At 40.8% G+C, this 21,061-nt stretch overlaps 1 pseudogene; it reads left to right on the plus strand.

Moving 5' to 3' along the window:
- The first annotated feature begins 18,895 nt into the window (after positions 1-18,895).
- On the plus strand, positions 18,896-20,780 carry LOC139472643 (uncharacterized; annotated as a pseudogene).
- The last annotated feature ends 281 nt before the right edge of the window (positions 20,781-21,061 follow it).

The raw sequence follows: 21,061 nt of genomic DNA on the forward strand, positions 1-21,061 counted from the left end.
TAAAAGTACTTCAATTGTATGTGTTTGTACTTTTAGTAGTAGTTTATCAATCTCACATGTTAGTGAGTGAGTGAGTGAGTTACAATTTTAAGTCACATCGGCAATATTTCGGCCATATCGTGACTATCAAAAGTTAAATATAATACTTATAATGAAACGTATGTAAAAACCTGCCAACGAGGGACAGTAAAACAACTAGACGTATCACAGCAATAAAATTTAAAACTAGTATGTAATAATAAAATCAATAGCACTATCATATACATTACATTTTAAAAACAGGCTATAGATCGCCAGCAACTGAAGGTAGATCACCATACTAGGGACCATGGGGACTTACAGTACCTTTGCTACCTGCATTGACCCTAGCAGGATTTACATCATCCCTTCAGTCGCTTGCGATTGTACATAATTGTAGCCACAATTAAAATGACAGAAATTCTACATTTAAAAGCGTAGTAACTGGAAATATTCCGTGAATGACAGGGACTTACGATACCCTCTCAGGGGGACAATAATTTTACAGTACTTTAACCCCCTTCAAGGATACTGCCACTAACAATCTCAGATACAAATTCATTCTACTAATTTTAAAAAAGTTATTATACACAAAACAGATTAACAGAATTTATGATACAGTTCAATTTCTTTTAAAAAACCAATAACTAAATGAGTACTTATAGTATTAAAAAGATCCTTAATAGTTTTGACCTGGAAATAGTTATCCCTTGTGATGGAAAAATCAATGCAGTCAAGCAGGACATGCTTGACTGTGATTCTTTCATCACAAGGGACACAAAACTGAGGATCCTCACCTTTTAATATATACTCATGTGTATATCTACTGTGGCCAATACGACATCGTCGCATTATGACCTCCTCAAATCTGGACTGACAGCCCAAATAGGTGTAACCGATAGTTGGTTTAATTTCATGTAATTTATTGATACCTACTTGAGTGTCCCACTTCTTTTGCATTAGATCACGGATGTAAGATCTTATCACGGGTTTATAATCACTGTAGGGAAGAAGAAATGGTGTCACAGATTTGTTGAGAGCTGCTTTTGCAGCAGCATCAGCCATCGTGTTACCAGTGATTCCAACATGGCTAGGTAACCAACAGAAAACGATGTCGTATTGGCCAGTAGCAAGATCAGTAAACAGTTCAACAATTTCCATTAAAAGTGGATGCGTGGAAGACATGTTTTTAATAGCTTGAATGCAAGAAAGAGTCTGAAAAAATAATGAACTGTTTATATTTAGTTTGGCTGTGGATATATTTTAGAGCTGTTAAAATAGCATTTGCCTCCGCTGTGAAAATAGAACATTTATCTGGTAATCTGGTTGAGATAGTCCTGGATCCAATGACGGTTGCGCTGGCAACAGCGTCATCATCCTTGGATCCATCTGTAAATATAGATCTGTGAGTATCATACGTGTTACGTAATTCATTATATTGCTGTTGATAAATTAGTTGATTTGTGTCCGATTTTTTTAGTTTACTTAATGTCAGGTCCACCTCTGGCTTGACTAACTACCAAGGCGGCGAAGTGAACAGCCGAGTGGGGGCTATGGTGTCAAGATTGATTTGGGCAGCAGAAACATCAGATTGTATTCTTATTCCAAGTGGTGGAATAAGAGATGTCTTTTTATTATAGATATTTTTGTACAGAGGATTAAAAACACAGCCATATGCTGGATTTGATTTAGTGGAACATAATTTAGAGATATACTGTAAACATAATTTAATGCGTCGTTGTTGAAGGGATGGCTCATCAGCCTCCACATACAAACTGTGAATAGGTGAAGTTCGGAAGGCTCCAAGACAAAGCCTCAGGCCTTGGTGATGAATAGTGTCCAATAATTTTAAATTGCTCTTACAAGCCCCACCATAAATGATGGAGCCATAATCAAGTTTAGAGCGTATGAGAGCTCGGTATAGCTGGAGGAGGGTTTTCTGATCCCCTCCCCACTTGGAATTAGAGACAACTTTTAACAAATCTAGGGCTTTCAGACATTTGTTTTTTAAGTATTTGATATGAGGTAAAAAGGTTAAATGATGATCAAAAATTATACCCCAAAACTTCGCTTCTTTTACAACTTTAATGGGGGTGTTATCTAATATTAGTTCAGGGTCTTTGTGAGGTTTATATTTTCTGCAAAAGTGAATACAGTTAGTTTTAGATTTGGAAAATTTAAAGCCATTTTCTAAACACCATTTGGGATTTTATTTAAACACAGTTGCATTTGCCTCTCAATCGTATGCATGTTCCTACCACGGCAAGAAACATTAAAGTCATCCACAAACAACGATCCATCAATTGAATCGTTTAAAACCTTTGCTAAACTGTTGATTTTAATACTAAACAAAGTGACAGACAAAATACTGCCTTGTGGGACACCCTGATCCTGATTATAATGATCAGACAGGGTTAAACCCACGCGGACTTGAAATTGCCTGTCAGTTAAAAACTTGGATATAAATTGAGGCAAACGGCCTCGCAATCCAAAATCATGTAAATCTTTTAAAATACCATACTTCCATGTAGTGTCATATGCTTTTTCTAGATCGAAAAAGATAGACACTGCATGTTGTTTGATTATAAGGGCATTCTTAACGAATGACTCCAATCGAACTAAATGGTCAATGGTACTGCAATTTTTACGGAAGCCACATTGAATATTTGTGATTAAGTTATTGGATTCCAAGTACCATGTTAATCTATTATTGACCATGCGTTCCATGGTTTTGCAAACGCAGCTAGTCAATGAAATGGGTCGATAATTGGAAGGAACTGTATGGTCACGTCCAGGTTTAGGTATTGGAACAATGATAGCTTCACGCCACGAAGAAGGAAATTCTCCTGACGTCCAGATTTTATCAAATAATATCAAAAGGGTTTCTAAACAGGATTGCGGTAAATGTTTTAAGAGTTGATAATGGATATTATCAGACCCTGCAGCAGTGTCATGAGCCTGTCCAAGTGCTGTATTGAGCTCATGAATGGAAAAGCCTTCATTGTAATCTTCCCCGTTATCTGAATTAAAATGTAAAGGTTTCTTTTCCTGCAGCTTTTTGAATTTTTGAAATTGAGGGACATAATTAGACGAGGAAGAATGTTGAGCCAGAGTTTCACCAAGTTTATTTGCAATATCTGATGTATCAGTTAATAATTGATCCCCATCTTTGAGATGGTGTATGCTTGACTGAGAACCCTTACCTTTTATTTTCTGAATCATGTTCCATACCTTGGACATTGGCGTCCGTGAATTTATCTTGGATACATAATTTTGCCAAGATTGACGTTTGTTTTGTTTGAAAGTGCGCCGGGTTTTAGCATTAACAATTTTAAATTTATTGAGATTATGGACCATTGGATGGCGTCGGAAATATTTTTCAGCCTTTTTCCGTGCCTTCCTAGCTTGTTTGCAATCAATGTTGAACCATGGTTTACGTATGTGAGGATTTGAGGAGGACTTCGGAATACATTCATCAGCTATTATAGTGAGTTCATCGGAGAACAGTTGTATAGAGTCGGGAACATCAAGAAATACGTCAGGGTTTAGTTTGTTAGAACAAAGGACTTCATATAATGCCCAGTTGGCTTTAGTAAAATTCCAACGTGAAGATGGGGGAACATCAGATGGAGTCACAGATTCTAAAATGGTCGGAAAATGGTCACTTCCACAGAGGTCATCGTGGACTGACCATTCAAATTCACTTAGTAAGTTAGAATCTACAACTGATAAATCCAGACAAGAGTAAGTACCAGTTGCTGGATGTAGATAAATGGTTGAACCGTCATTAAAAATGCATAAATCATTATTTAAGAAAAATTCCCCAAGTAATTTACCCTTTGTATTGCTGTCAGTACTACCCCAAAGTGGGTTATGGCCATTCAAATCTCCCATGAGAACACAGGGTTTAGGGAGTTGGTCATAAAGTGCCTGAAGATCGGACTGTCGCAGAGAATAAGAAGGTGGAATGTATAAAGAACACAATGTAAATACAACATTCAATGTGACACGGACTGCAACAGCCTGAAGAGGAGTATTTAGAGGAACAGGACTATGAATGACGCCCTGCCTCACCATAACAGAAGATCCTCCAGTAGCTTTATCCCCCGGAGGAGAAAAGCAATGGTAGGAATCATACTGTCTTAAATTAAAATTATCTGTTGATTTGAGGAATGTTTCTTGAAGACAAAATGCTGATGGTTTTAAATCCTGAATTAATAGCTGAAGATCGTTAAAATTGGTCCGAAATCCTCTACAATTCCATTGGATTAAACTGGGAGAACAAATCATGGGGGCTCAATTGGAGATCGTGAGCGGGGGGAAGGTCCTCTACGCTGTAATGGCAGCGATGGAGCAACCTCCATATCCAGAGGTTCAAAAGGGTTATGAACCTCCAGAGGAACAATCAAGGGCAAAGGAACCTCAACATGTTTAAGGGCCCTTGCTTCTTTTTTACGTTGTTTCTTTTCACTTTTCGAAAGCGGTCTATTTTTTTTCAAGTCGGGTACAGTGTCTGGTTCAGTGTCAGGTTGAGTGGTAGGATCAGGCAAGGTTACAGATTCCGGCAGCGGTTCAGTTTGGGAAGCTGATGAAGAGGAAGTGCTGGTGTCATTAGTATCAATTTGGTACAGTATTTTTTGAACATTCGACACCCAGCTTAGAGCTGTTTGACAACCATTATCAGCTTTGATAGGAGAAGATGAGATTGCAGCAGAATAAGTCAATGAAGAGGCAGAAGTGGTTGGTTCACTGGTTACCAGTTTCTTTGCGTCTCTAAATGAAATATCATTGGTGTACTTTAGTTTCAGAATTTTGGTTTGTGTTATAAAGGGTGGACATGATTTTGAAGTGGACATGTGAACACCGCTGCAGTTTGCACATTTGATGGTATTTGTGCAGTCAGTGCTATCATGAGACTCACTACAGCGGGAGCAAACTTGGGTGTGATGACAGGATCTCGCTCCATGTCCAAATTGTTGACATTTAAAACAACGGAGCGGATTTGGTATATACACATCCACTCCGATGTTGAAATATCCTGCTTTTATTGAGGTTGGAAGCTTTGAGAGATTGAACGTAAAAAGGTACGTATTAGTTTGGATGATGTTGTTACCATCTTTCCTGCTGAACCGTTTAACTGAAGATACACCTTGAGGTTTCAATTCTGCTACAATTTCATCTTCTGACATATCTGAGAGGCACTTCGCACGGTCACGAACAATGCCTCTACATGAATTGAGTGTTTTATGCACAGAGACAACAATCTCTGTATGTGCAAAATGATCAGCATTGAGTAGATTCAGAGACTGCTGTCTCCTTGCACACTCCACGAGCAGTGAACCGGAACGAAGACGAGTGACATTCTTCACAGTACCACAAATACCTTCGATAGATTTCGAAACTACAAAGGGATTGAGTTTGAGAGGCTCACCATCAATCCCTTCAACAACCAGAAAACGAGGCCAAGAGTCAATATTTTGTACAGAATCCTCATCAGAAGATATTGCAGGTTCTGTATCAATATGCCTTCTTTTGTTTTTTTGTCGAGAACCAGTGATCTGTTGGGTAGCCATAATGGAAAGAGGATATTCGACACCCCTGCTCCCCACCCACCATGGAGTGTCTACAAGGACGGTGCTGCAGTGGAAACCGACTACAAACACCAGGGTTACAGGCATGCTATACTCGAGCAATACAGACACGGGAAGCTAACAGAGTCAAACAGAATAACGTCAGGCTGGTTCCGCCCTTGACAATTTTCTGAAGACAATTAGAACCCGGAGGTCAATAATGCCAGATTGGCCCATGAGCCACCGCCTTCAGGCATGGGACTCTAGGCAGATTTAGAACATACAATTTTTGATGTTTTCCAAAATAATTGTGTGGAATATCAGTAAATATATAGTCAACATCAAAGCGGACCATGCACAGGGCATGGCGTGACCAGCCGATTGATAAAACCGGGCCCATTCTACCACCCGTCTGGGTGAAGTTAGGGTGTGTTGGGCAAAAGGAACACTGTTCCTGGCCCCCCGTGCCGTCAACCACCAGAATCCCTTCCTCCACCGACACAGGGACGCAACCCACGGCAAACAGGTTGCCCAATTCGGTCGCCTTTTACGACCAGCAATGGGGTGCTGTGGAAATATTCTACCCCGGTTCCACACGGGGGAAGAGCTATTAGCGCTACCCAGCACTCACCACGAGGAGGTTGCTCTTCACGAGTGCCATCTCACATGTTAAATCCCATGCAAATGCCTGAGGGTCAAAAAGGGCCAAAATACAGACATTGGCCCTTTCCACCCTTACACGAATTAAAAACGTAAGTTTATTTCCTTTTTTGAATGTTTTTTTATAACAACATTTATATCTCTGCTGTCAGAATACTTTAATGTGTAGGAATTTATCGGTAAAATTTTTGTCATTAACATGCATAATATTATGTGTTTTCATCCCTTTTCTCAAAACAGACTCCACATGGCTTTGGCCCTTATGGCTCTAAGCTCTTCAAATGTCTTTTGATCAACAACATAAAGCCAGTCAATACTATTAAATGTTCGTTTTCAAATGTTGAATGTTTATGTAATTATGTCAGGTGTCATCTCGGTTTTCCACCAGCATACTCGGTTTTCCACCAGCATACTCGGTTTTCTACCAGCATACTCGGTTTTCCACCAGCATACTGGCTTTTCCACAAGCACACTCGGTTTGCCACCAGCATACTCGGTTTGCCACAAGCATACACGGTTTTCCACAAGCATACTCGGTTTTCCACAAGCATACTCGGTTTTCCACCAGCATACTCGGTTTGCCACAAGCATACTCGGTTTTATCAAACTTCAAACACGAGCTCCTACATACTTTTACTTAACTGGACCAAAAAATTTGAAAGTGGGGTAAGTTTCTTATCGGAAGGCAGGTTTTGACAAATACTTACATAGGTTCTCGATGATGTAAATTTTTAAACAGGCATGACCATATTATCAACATGTATTCTACGCAATCTAATCCCATTTCACAACATTTTTCAACCACATTGCAGCACACACTCATATTCATTTTACCACGAAAGGGGGATGTGGAGTAGTACCTAGCCTACAGACACGGGCAGTTACCACTAGTATTTATTGCTTGACTGCAGCCTACGGGCAACATGATAGTGGCTGTAAATGTCCATTTCATTGTATTGTTTGTCATTCCACTAAATCAAGCCATATCTGATGAATCGAGAACTGAAACTATGTCAGACATAGATATATTCAACCAAACGCCACGGGCATCAAGGTCAAGATATGACATACAGTTCTTCAGATTCAAACACAATTCTACATCGTGGTATATGTGTGAGTATACTATAATACGAACACATCACTGATGAAGTAACGGGTGTAATTTAAAAGCCAATATATATATATATATATATATAGTTAGTTTCAATAATGCATGTTACCATTCAAAATCTTAAAAAAAGATGTCAGTGACGGGCTAGTGTAGTACCTAGGGTGAATATATTTGTTTTCGTAAATCTGTAAATGATTTATTACAAACAGTCAAAACAATTGCAAATAGAGAGCAAGAAGTCCAAAGTCGACATTCTTCGTAAATTCCATATCAACACCCAAGTTAAATCATTAAGTTGTGACCACCGCATCAAAATCTTCATAATGCTTTGCTTCATATTTTTTAGCTTCACACGAGTAAAATAGTGCTTGACATTTAAAGGAGATTTGCACCGGGAGTATGACGTCAATTTTGGGTTATTATTAATATCCATTTGCCATTGCTGATAGTCACTATCTGTGACTATCCATGCATATTCAAATTCCTATTGAAAAGAAATCTGTTTGCTTTATGTAATCCATGAGGTACGATTTGCACAGTCAAGTCCGTATAGCAGTCAAGTTCATATTACATCGACAAACATATATCATATTCACAATGTAAATACACACAGTTCATGAAATTTTGGTCAGTATGTCACCACCTAGTCGTGTAAACCCACGAACTTACAAAATCCAACAGAAAAGTCTTAGCATCCTGACACCGGAATAGTTTTTTTAGTTATTATCCATATATCTACTTTGTAACGTGTATGCTTTTAAGCTTGCATGTGAACTATATATATTCTGTCAATGTATTGTTTATGTACTCCAAAAAGAAATAAAATAATAAAAAAATAATAAAATAGGTTTGCTTCGGTTGTCTATTGTCGTCCATTAAGAGAAGTTAGTCCAGTAAGTCATACATTTAACAACAAGTGTAACAAGATCAAAATTTGTCCAACATTCAGCAGCAGATTTTCATGGAAACGTGATTTTCTTAAAGTATTTTGTCCGGAGTCTTTAAAAATTCAAGACGGTGAAATCCCGAAATTTCGGGTCCGAATGTCAACATTGCTAATGCCATGCTGGAAACAGAGCTGCTGAAACGGTCATTGGAAACCCACCACATATATAATGAGTGAGTGGGTGTGGTTTTTCGTCGCTTTTAGAAATATTCGAGCAATATCACGACGGGGGACACCAGAAATGGGGTTCACACATTGTACCCAAGTCGGGAATCGAACCCGGGTCTTCGGCGTGACGAACCAACGCTCCCCGACCGCCCCACATATATAATGAAGTCTGAAGATCATTAGACAACCTCTGTCTGCTTGCTGTGCCAATGCTGTTGTTGCGCGAGTCCATACGGCTTTGGTGTGAACACTCGTCCTCAATATTTGTAGTAAGACACTACTTTCATCTGTGATCCTTTGTAAACATACTCCGGTACTGAAATAGACAATCTGACATTTGTTGATGCTGAGAGAAAGTCCCCATTTATCACCAAATTAAGCTTTTGTTGGAGTTTCCCTGTTGTATCCGTTGAACTTGTGAAAACATCTGCATATAAAAGATATCCTTTGGCTGAGATAAAAGTGTAGTTTGTCCTTAAAATCTGTTCTATATTTATGAAGGGGTGGTAGGGTAGTCTAGCGGTTAAAGCGTTCGTTCGTCGCGCCGAAGGCTCGGGTTCGAATCCCCACATGGGTGTGAAGCCCATTTCAGGTGTCAAGTTGTGAAATTGCTTAGAGTATTGCTAAACAAAACTTAAAACCATACTCACTCACTCACTGTATGTAAGACAAGGGAGGGGTATGGGTGGTGTCCAATGATCGTGGCTTCGAGTCCTAGATTATAATTCTTGATTTATCAACACCATACTCATACTCATGGATTTTACCAAGTTTGTGAGTGAGTGAGTAAGTTGGGTTTAGGGCCGATTCCAGCTATAACCCAGCAATGTCACAATTACAAATCGTCTGCATGCTCGGCTACCACGTGTTGTACCACCGTTAACAAAGCGACACATTCTAGACAGACGCCAATGGTGTTCAGGGCGTGGAGACTGGGGCAATCACCGATGGTCTCATGTGATATGTTCAGATAAGTCCAGATTCACGCGGGACTTGCTGGAAAGGCGTGAACGTGTCTGGAGACGTCCTAACAAAGTCACGCGAACACCATGTACGCTCGCGCAAATATCGTAACTGAAAACCACCCTCACCAAACATGACAAGAATGCAATGGTCAGCAATGAGTCCTGGCCTTCTCCCATAGTACTCGTCTGGGATATGATCGAGGGAGGTGTGCGCCAATCAGAAGCCACCCGCGACGTTAGCCGAACTGGGCACTGAAAGTAGAAGTGGAAAAGACTTAATTAAATTGACATTTGGAGATCGATTCGGACCATGTCACGCCGAATGAATGTTTGACCAATCGTGGGACGAAGGACTGGCATCGTCATCCCATGGATGCAACCAGATCTCGATGTTCGAATGGGTATAAATCGGAAGACCTGACAGGACCTTGGCCCCGTTCCACAAAGCTATCTTAGCGCTAAGTCGGTCGTAACTCCCATTCTTTGACACTCACTTACGACAGTCGTAGCACTAAGATAGCTTTGTGGAACGGGTCCCTGGATGTTGTGATTCCCGAAAAAAAGCTGTTGTCAGTCTTGCCGTGTGAGTTCCGGGGTTGTCTTGTTGGAAAATGTTCCCTTGTTACACAATGGGTAGGACGTGTGGCCGAAGAATCTTATCCGTGTAACGCTGCTGTTAAATTATCCAGAACTTGCACCAAGTATGTTCTACCAGTGTAGGAGATGGACGCCCACATCATCACGCTACCACTACCATATCTTTCCACTCTCTATATGAAGTTTCGCGCATAACGTTCCCCGACCAGCGTCTACCATCCGCACGGCGAAGCATGAAGCGTGAGTCGTCACTGAACCACACTTGTCTGCACTACAGTTGTGGCCATACTCTGTGACCCTGACACAACTGATGTCGCAGCCGATGAACCAGGTCCGTCCAAATCACGCCTCGAGCTCGCGAATACATTCAGCGCGTAAACGGTTCCTCGTTGTCTGGGCTCATATCCAACGCGATGCTGGTATTGGCATAGTTGTAGTGATTCTTTCATGTTAGTGACCTTGCCGTATAAATCCGTCCTGTGCTCTGGCAGTGATACGTGGTCGACCGGATCTTGTAAGGCCACGCGGTGTCCCGTGCGTCTGATAACGGTTCTACTATAAGGGCAACGCTATTTTTCAGGGCATTATCATTTGCAGAAGCCCGAGGTCATCCATTAACTGCCCGACGAAGGAGAAACAACAATGTCGATTTTGAAACATTTACTGCAATCAACACGAATGTCACTGACCCACTTTTACAAATGTGGAAACGTCATAGAACAAACCAGATGACGTCACTATTGAACGTTACGTCACCTATCCCTATCCTATGACGTCACCTGACAACGGGCGTGATAATGGCCCGTCGTCAAGTAATATGAGGGCACTATCAAGTTACAGTGGCCCGCTCATTTCTGATAACATGCGGGCGTTTTTATGATAATTCTATCCATTTTAGCTATAAAGTCTTTTAATGGTGGTTGATGCTACGTGGAAAAACTCGCTGCAACAGAAGATGATTCTCTTATTTGCAGTCGACCAATGGCGTTGTTGATTTGGGCTGTAAGATTATGATGCCATGCAAATGGAAACCCAACGTTTTTAAAGTGATGTTGGATATGTATGTTTTTTTTCGACTCCAGACTCTCGCGTGGTGGTGTTTTTTGCGTTTTTTTCATCTTTTCATACAAATCAATCTCAATCCATGCGTGGTGACCAATTCATGTTTAGCATTAATTTTGTATGGATATCGGCAACACTCTGTCGGATATTTACGATTTTACAACTTTTGCATTTCTTCTTTTGGCAGAGCACATCCAGAACTCCGCTAAACTCTAATCACAAACTCTTTCAAACTGTCCAGGGGCGGTGGGGTAGCCTAGTGGGTAAAGCGTTCGTTCGTCACGCCGAAGACCCGGGTTCGATTCCCGACATGGGTACAATGTGTGGAGCTCATTTCTGGTGTCCCCCGCCGTGATATTGCTGGAATATTGCTAAAAGCGGCGTAAAACAATACCCACTCGCGCACTCACTCAAACTGTCCAGACTGTCGGTTGTTTAAAGCGCGAGTAAAATGCTTAAACAGGGTCGATATGTTCCAGAATAATATTCATGCGTTCGGCAATGCCAACCTCAAGGAACATTGACTTTGATAATATTGCTTTCTCTATTAGGGAGGCCATAAAACTTTCATCCATAACGTTATATAAATATTTTCCTACATGTTGTTTTTCCGGGGTTTTTTGTCCATTAATTATTGCATTATATTATATTGCATTGTAGGAAGCCCTCCTTGTGAATTGGGTCCGAACTGTGAACACAAAATACTTCAGTTTTAGTCTCGACGTGTCAACTTCTTGTTGGAGGAGTTGGAGTGCCAACGTGGTTGCAGGGGCCCAGGCAAACCCGCCTGTCGATTTTCAAGACCTTATCACAATTTTTCGATTTCAGCTTACGTTTGCATTCTGGCAAGTCATGGCTTGACAGAACGGAGCCCCTAAGGCCTGGAGAAAATCGGGAAAAATCAAAAGACGGAGTGTCAGGTGTGACCATGTTAGAGGGGGACTACCAGGGGGGTCAACTTGACCTACACCAAGTTTCAGGTGTGACCATGTTAGAGGGGAGACTACCAGGGGGGTCAACTGGACCTACACCAAGTGTCAGGTGTGACCACGTAAGAGGGGGACTACCAGGGGGGTCAACTTGACCTACACCAAGTGTCAGGTGTGACCACGTTAGAGGGGGGGACTACCAGGGGGTGAAACTAGACCTACACCAAGTGGCAGGTGTGACCACGTTAGAGGGGGACTACCAGGGGGGTCAACTTGACCTACACCAAGTGGCAGGTGTGACCACGTTAGAGGGGGACTACCAGGGGGGTCAACTTGACCTACACCAAGTGTCAGGTGTGACCACGTTAGAGGGGGACTACCAGGGGGGTCAACTTGACCTACACCAAGTGTCAGGTGTGACCACGTTAGAGGGGGCCTACCAGGGGGGTCAACTTGACCTACACCAAGTGTCAGGTGTGACCACGTTAGAGGGGGGGGGGGGGGCCTACCAGGGGGTGAAACTAGACCTACACCAAGTGTCAGGTGTGACCACGTTAGAGGGGGGGACTACCAGGGGGGTCAACCTGACCTACACCAAGTGTCAGGTGTGACCAATGTTAGAGGGGGACTACCAGGGGGGTCAACTTGACCTACACCAAGTGTCAGGTGTGACCACGTTAGAGGGGGACTACCAGGGGGGCACCCAGTTGCTTGCTTTGTTGTTTAACGACACACTCAGCAACATTCCAGGTATATGACGGCAGTCTGTAAATAATCGAGTCTGGGCCAGACAATCCAGTGATTAACATCATGAGCATCGATCCACTCAATTGGGATCGATGATATGCATCAATCAAGTCAGCGAGCCTGACCACCTAATCCCGTTAGTCGCCTCTAACGACAAGCATAGTCGCCTTTTACGGTAAGAATGGGTTGGTGAATACCTGCTCCATCCCGGATCTTCACGGGCCGGGCAGCCAGTGAATGAGTCACCTAGCTAGGCAGCCAGTTAATGTGTCAGCTGGCCATTCTCAAATACTATTTCACTCACCCCATTCATCACATTTTGAACAGAGGTGATATAGCACAACTTACCCATCTGATCACCCGATAGATACCGTTAGTCGCTGAACCCTAGGAATTAGGGCAGCAAGATAAGTGAAGATGAGTCCGTTGGAGCTATATTATATATATACAATAACATGCAGTCTTGCTGAAGCTGGCGTTGTAAATTGTTTTCAGAGCGTCATTAAATTACCACGAAATAGCGTACTCACGAAAATAGGTGACATGGGGTACTGATGTCATCTGTCAAGCTAAAAACCGTCAGGGTACAATGATACAGAAACAAGACAGTTGACACACTGAGACCACTGTAGTCTATCCAGGACAGTGTCCCAGGGTGTCTGTGGTAGGTACTGCCATTACCACAGAACAAAAATATACGTCTCTCGCATGGCCGGCGACACCCGGCCTCACGAAGGCAACGGTGCCGATCGTTCAACTCTTAGACCCGTTCAGAGGACCCGTTCCAAACATTTGTATCAGTTTAAATCGTTAATAAACACTAAATTGATTCATCTAGCATGACACTTATTTTATGCTGTACAAAATGGTTACCATCATTATCCACATTCATTCGAAGACAATATTGTAACTAAAGTTCAAAGGTCAAATCTTTGATCGACGACATCATTCGTCACTACTCGCCCCTTTCCGTAACCAATTCGGCTTGTCCCGGAATAACACGTGTTGGTCACGAATGCGACGACACATTCGCAGATTTGCTAAACTGGTTCCATTGTTTGTACACGATGCATATACGCAAGCTCAGCTCTTTTTGCCTACGACTTTAGGTAGACTTGGCACCAATAGAAAACACCAGTACGAAATTTCTGCGGATTTAAACCTTGCCCCTCCATTAAAATTGTAAGTAATTACATTTTAGCAAGTGTACAAACTCAAAACAGATTTTGTCTGTTTCTTGAATGTACTAGACCGGCAAGACAGACCTCACGCCAAGATATACCTGGATAATAAATTGAAATGGAATCCAAATCAATTCTAGAATGATTTGGCAAGTCAAATAAGCTTTAAAAGTTTGTTCTCGGCTTCATTTGGATTTTACCTTTCTATTTTGTAGATATATGTGTTTAACCTAGCTTTTATTTCTGGGAATATATGCATGTCTTGTCTTGTTCCCCAACGCAAGTATTTTGAATAATGAATTACGCTCCACTTCCCCTTAAATATCATCCCAAACAGAACATGTCAAGTCTAAGCTGTAATAGAAAGCTGTAACGCCATACAAATGTTTGGTTGACAAATTCTATATACTGTTCCTCTGTACAATCCAATAAATTCCTTATATGAATGAGTTTATTCCGTAAAGGGGCCACCGGCCCATTATACAAGGTACATTGGATAAGTCAATTCACATGTACAGAGAGCGCTGATTATTACATCAGGGCACCGATTCACAAAAGCGCCCGCGAGCCCTGAGCAAGCGGTCAACACTCATCGGAGTGCTGAGGATGATGCACATGTTACTGAGGCCAGTCGTAACCCACAAACGCCCCGTGGATCGGGTCCCAACACATTATACACACACTGGCAACAACCAGTCTCACATTGTTACAATGGCATAGTGCTACATAACAGGCACATCTTTAAGAAGAGGGTTCCTTTTCTTGAGAGCAAGAAATACATACTTTTCAAATCTTCTTATTACATAGAGGTTGAAGCTATATAATTGTTTTAGTTTATCCAGAGTTGGACTTATGCAATAATATTTAGGAAGTACCTGTTCCCTTAAATTCAAATAGAATGGACACTTGAGACAAAAGTGGAATTCAGTTTCTATATATGGCACAATACAAAATGGACAAAGACGTTCTGGCCTTGGTATTTTATAATGCCTACCTGCCTCTACCAATAGATTATGACTAGAACAGCTAAACCTAACAAGTTTTGTTTGATAGATGGCTATATCAATACAGTTGGTCAGATGTTCATAATTAAAATTTTCCTTGACAGAGCAAAAATATTCCAGCTTAGAATAACATTCTAAATTGTTATTCCATGTTTGTTGGCAGATATCTTTACATCTTTGCTAAAAACACAATAGAAATGCATTTTTATTTTCAACACCTTGCTGTAACCAAACTTCCCCCAAACCAGGAATATAACAAAGATTTAACATTAGTAGCCCAACAAGCTTTACCACTTTCTGCTCTTCTATACTGAAAATCATAAGAACCTTGCATGATAACATTAATCTGTTGTGACAATGACCTTAACCAGAATGTTATAATTTTATGTAATGCAAAACCTTGATTCATGTTCTATTCACAATACCTCTTGCAGTTATGTTAGGGGTGTTTCTATTCAAGCTCAGAACAAGTTTACAAGATCGTGTACATTTTCAATATCGGGTGAAGGATGAAATCCCCAAACCTCTGCTCCATAATTTAAAATTGGCAATACTTTTATATAAAAAAAATGAAAACAGACACAAGCTGGGATTGTCGAGAATGTTCCCAGTGTTGATTGCAGTATTCGAACTACATTCCATGCCTGTTGTGCCAAAGTCTTTTGAGTAAGATACCAAGAACCAGAGGACGATAACTGCACACCTAGATATTTATAACTAGGGACTATGTAAATGACAGAATCCTAAACTTTTCATAAGATCTAAGTTTGCTGCCATTCCTGAATACAATCACTTTGCTTTTTTGAGTATTAATAGTCAATTTCCATTTATTACAATATATAGAAAGTTGGTCAAGACGTTTCTGTAGGCCATTAGCTGTTACATCTAACAAGATAATGTCATCTGCAAACAATAGAATAAATAATTCCAAGGGACTTAAAGTTACACCATGAGCTCCCTCACAATTAAACAAATCCACAATATCATTGATGAAGGAGGAAAACAAAGAAGGCGACAGTTGGCATCCCTGTCTAACACCAGAATAGCATTCGAAGAACTGTGTATTTCCACTTTCTAGAGAAATGCAGGACTTCACAGATCTATATATATATTACGAATTAATCTAAACATTCGACCAATAATACCTCCTTTCCATAATTTGAAAAGTAAGCCATTCCTATACACAGAGTCGAACGCTCCTTTCATTTAGAGACAGATATTTGTCTAATAAAGTATTTACAATAAAGATATTGTCGGAAGTTTGGTATCTCTTTCTAAAACCTGCTTGCTCGTTAGTTATAAAATGTTAAAGAGCAGACCACTTTGTAAGTCTGTTACAAACAATTTTTGAAAAACTTTTGCCTGCTACTTCTAAAAGTGTAATCGGTCTATAGTTAGAGGGATCATTTGAGTTACCTTTCTTAAAGATAGGAAGTATAACGCCATAAGACCACTGATCTGGATAAGAGCCACTTATGAATACCGCATTAAATATTTGTAATAACATGTCCCGACATTTAGGTGGGACATTCTTAAAGAAATCCACAGGTCTCCAACCATAAGCAGGAGCTTTGCCACACTTCATATCTCCAAGAGCTTGTACCAATTCCTCTAGAGTAATAACAGTGTCTAGCTCACTTTCGGGAATAACTGAATTTTCTATCAACTCATCACCAATGAAGTTGACAAAGTCATCTACAAATTTATAAAACTCAACAAAATCTGCACTTTCTCGGCAAACTTGAATCACTGACTCGAAATGTTTAATCCAGGGATTAACAGATATATTTTTAAAGGGGGCACAAGTCCTTTTTGCGACTAAAGACCAAAATATCTTATTATTACTTATTTCTAAAGAAGACACCAGTTTTTCCACCAAAACTGATCTGTAATACTGTCATTTAGTTACACAAATTTCTTTATAGTATTTCCATGCCGGTGAATATAGCTGTCTATCAACTTTACTGTTGGAGGCATGAAATGCACGCAACAACCTGCGTGCATCGGCTCGTGCTTCAACACATTCCTTGTCGTACCAGTTACCTCCCCTTCTATCATCACTTCTGCGTAAGCTTGACTGAGGAGCTCTACAGCCTTCAGCACAGGCTGCCATAATGTTTACAAATGAAGTTACATATTATTTCTTTCGTTTGAAGGATGAATTAGAAGGAAATTACTTTCTCCTAGCGGTGTGTAGTGAGTTAATGTAAGTGAGTAGTCCGCCCCGCTAGGTGGCGTTAAACTGGGGTACTTAAGGAGTGTGAAGATTTGAATTGTTCATTCTCGGTCTAAATGCAAGCATGGCCATTAGATTATTCTAGTCATGAATACCGACGCCAAACTTGATGCTATTCTTCAGCAATTAGACACTAACAAAGCTCAGTTTGAATTGTTGCTCAATGACCGCATCGGAGCGTTGAGGGAAGAATTCAGCCAGACCGCTAAAGATTTAAAGAAACTGCGAGCTGAAAAAGACTATTCGTGGAGTCGGGAAGGTAATAAAATCCAACACAGTTTCAACGGAGAAACGGTAGACTCACTTACTCAAGTTTTGGTAGCTATACAAAATCAACGTTTCCAGGACTGTGAAACGTATATCACGTTAGAGATTGCAAGGCTCCAGCAACGCAATAAACTTATAAAAATTGCAGATTCTTCCGAGGGTGGATGGGAGACGGTCCGGAACTATGTTTCCAATGAACTTGCCGATGATTCGGACGACGACAGGACGATTACGAGGGCCGAAAATAACGCTGTTCGGAAATTACGTCAGAAACGTTCACGCCAAGCGCCGTATCCAAGTAGGTCATCCAGGCGATCAGCAACCTTTACCCGGTCGGTGCAAGGTGCTTTTTTTCCTACTTTTTCTGTGCAACGTATTCAACCAATCACAAACCAGCCTTTTCGTACCAAAGGTCAGAAGACAGGAGCATGCTTTACGTGCGGTGACTTCAGTCACTTCAGAAGAGACTGTCCCCAAAACAACAACGTGTCAGCCCAGAGAATGTCCAGTTTTGCAGCCGCAGGCTCATCCCGAGGGAATCAGAATAGTTCGCAAGACATGTCAGTTGAGTATTTCAGTCATGATGGCATTGTTGATGATTTGCAATTTTCTAAAAATATTACAGATGACTATTATGAGTATGAGCAAGGTACAGCTAAAATTGTGGTTAGGGGGCGTCTCAAGAGCAGGTTGCAATTCTGCATAAATATTGGTTCTTCACATTTTGTTGTAGATTTGATTGCTAATGGGTATAAGATCCAATTTATATTTCAACCACCTTCTATGTATGCAAGAAATAACAAATGAGCTTTTAAACACAAAGACTTTGTCACACAGGCTATTGATGAACTGGAGACGAAAAGCCTCATATGCGAGTGTGATACTCCTCCTACTATCGTCAGTCCACTGTCGTATCAGTCCAGTCTTCCGGGAAGAAGAAATTAATTTTAGATCTTCACAGAATTAACAGTTATGTGTAAAAACAGAGTGTGAAATATGAGGATTGGAAGATAGCTTTGAATTACATCAGAGAAAATGTCTGGCTCATAAAATTTGCTATCCATTCTGCTTATCACCACATTGCTATTTTTCCCCCTCATACTGATTATCTCGGATTTTCATGGGCTGATCCAACAGGAATCATTCACTATTTACAAACTCCTTGTGCTTCCCTTTGGTTTAACATCAGCTCCATATGTGTTCACCAAAGTTATAAGACAGTTGGTTAAGAAATGGAGGTATGAGGGATACAGAATAGTAACTTTCTTACATGATGGTATTCTTTCAGGTTCTTCACGGGACGAGGCACACGCGTCGGGTGCAGCTGTTAAGCAGGATCTACTCGGATCAGGTTTCGTTCCTAAAGTAGAAAAGTTCCTTTGGTTGCCGTCTCAGTCAATTGAGTGGTTTGGTTTCAGGTTTGATCCAACATCTATGATCATGAGTGTTCCTGACAGAAAAAGGGATATGGTATTGAAGTGCATTACCGTGTTATTACAATCTAAACATAGCTATTTCCCAGTGAAATACATAGCTTCTGTCGTTGGTCAGATAATGTCTATCAAAATTCTGAAGGGTCCAATCGCTCAGCTGATGACAAGATCTCTGAGTATTGATGTTGTTGCATCCCCGTCATGGCATAGCTATATTGAGTTGTCAGATTCAAGTATCAAACAGTTGCAGTTTGGGTCATGTAGCTTACATAAGTATTGTTCCAGATATCTAGTTCAGACAACAGTTTCAAGGAAACTAGTATATTCAGATGCCAGTGATAGTGGTTACAGTGGTTACTGTGTGGAAATGGATAATGTCCCTTCCCATGGGCAGTGGTCAAGGGACGAGGCAATGCTTAGCTCGACGTGGAGGGAGCTGAAAGCTGTGCATATGGTGTTGCAGAGTTTTGTGTTTAGTCTATCACGCCAGAGTATCAAGTGGTTCACAGACAATAAAAATGTTGCAACAATTATTGAGAAAGGGAGTATGAAGATCAACTTACAATCACTTTCTTTAGAAATATTTGACTTATGTGTGAAGAATGGTATTGATCTACATTTACAGTGGATCCCTCGCTATGAGAACCAGAAAGCAGATTACCTTAGTCGTATGGTCAACTATGATGACTGGGGTATTGCTAAAAACATTTTTCAAAACATGAATGCCAAGTGGGGCCCTCATGATGTTGATCGGTTTGCGACCTATTATAACACCCAATTAGAGGTATTCAATTCACGTTATAGCAACCCTGGATGTGCTGCTGTGGACTGCTTTACTGTGAGCTGGAAAGGAACAATGAGCTGGATTGTGCCCCCTATTTGTCTGATTCCACAAACAATCAAGCATCTAGCACAATGTGGTGCTACGGGTACACTTGTCGTCCCCGAGTGGCATTCTGCTTGTTTCTGGCCTTTTTTAAATTCAACTTCAATGTTTATTCCGCAAGTTAAAAGTTGTATGTATTTGCCTACTTCCAGAGAGTCTCATATAGCTAGTAGGATTTCAGGAGGTATGTTTGGTGAAACAGATTTACAATTTAACATGCTTGCTCTTCTTGTAGATTATCGCTGATTGATGTTTTCAATGTTACAGATGTGTTCCAGTGTACATATAAAAATGAGCTTGATCATCTTCCTGTTCCTATTCGCCAGCTGGCTAACGGTCTGCCGGACCTGTTGTCAGAGTCGAGAGCCGAGTCCACTGTCAAGAAATATACATATGGTTTTGCTGTTTGGCAAAGGTGGGCACAAATGAATAATATGCGCGATGTATTACCTATTTCGCACCTGCATTGTGATATTTATCTATTGTCCATCAGAGTGATACAGTGTCACCTGTCATTACAGCCTTCTATAGCTTATGGAATGCACATTGTAGTGCGGGGCTTGAGAGGCCTACTGAAAATGGTCTTGTGAAAAATGTGTTGGAAGCAGCTAAACGTAAATTGTCTAAGTCTGTTGTTAAGAAGGAGCCAGTTACTGTTGCTATTCTTGAGAGGTTGTACGATTCAAAAATTGTAAATGCATCTTTGTCTGATTTGAGAATACTAGCAATCTGCTTGTTGGCTTATGCTGGATTCTTAAGATCTTCTGAACTGTTTAATATTTCTCGTTCGGATATAATATTTTATGATTCTCACATGACAGTTTTTATTGAAAAGTCTAAAACAGATGTATATAGAGACGGAGCCTTGCTCGTTATCAGTAGAACTCAATCGAAATTGTATCCAGTTGAATGTTTGAAACAATATCTAAAACTTGCAGGTATTCCGGCAGATTCTGATCAGTATGTTTTCAGAAACCTCAGCAAATGTGCATCTGGTTAGGTGTTAAGAAAAGGCAACAATCCTATGTCTTACACTAGACTGAGGGAACTTTTCTTAGATGCATTGTCTCCCTTTGTAACGAACATTAAAAGTTATGGTCTACAGCAGCAGTGAACAGCGGCATACAAGACCGTATGTTTAAAAGACATGGAAGATGGAAAAGTGAGAATGCTAAGGACGGATATATTAAGGATAGTATTAACAATAGAATGAAAGTTTCCCTTTCTCTTGGTCTTTGACTTTCTTTGTAGCTCTCGTCCGTGCAACGCCAGCGTGTTCCA

Source organism: Haliotis cracherodii, unplaced genomic scaffold, assembly GCF_022045235.1.
Source record: "Haliotis cracherodii isolate W230 unplaced genomic scaffold, xgHalCrac1.p SCAF_25, whole genome shotgun sequence".
NCBI lineage: Eukaryota > Metazoa > Mollusca > Gastropoda > Lepetellida > Haliotidae > Haliotis > Haliotis cracherodii.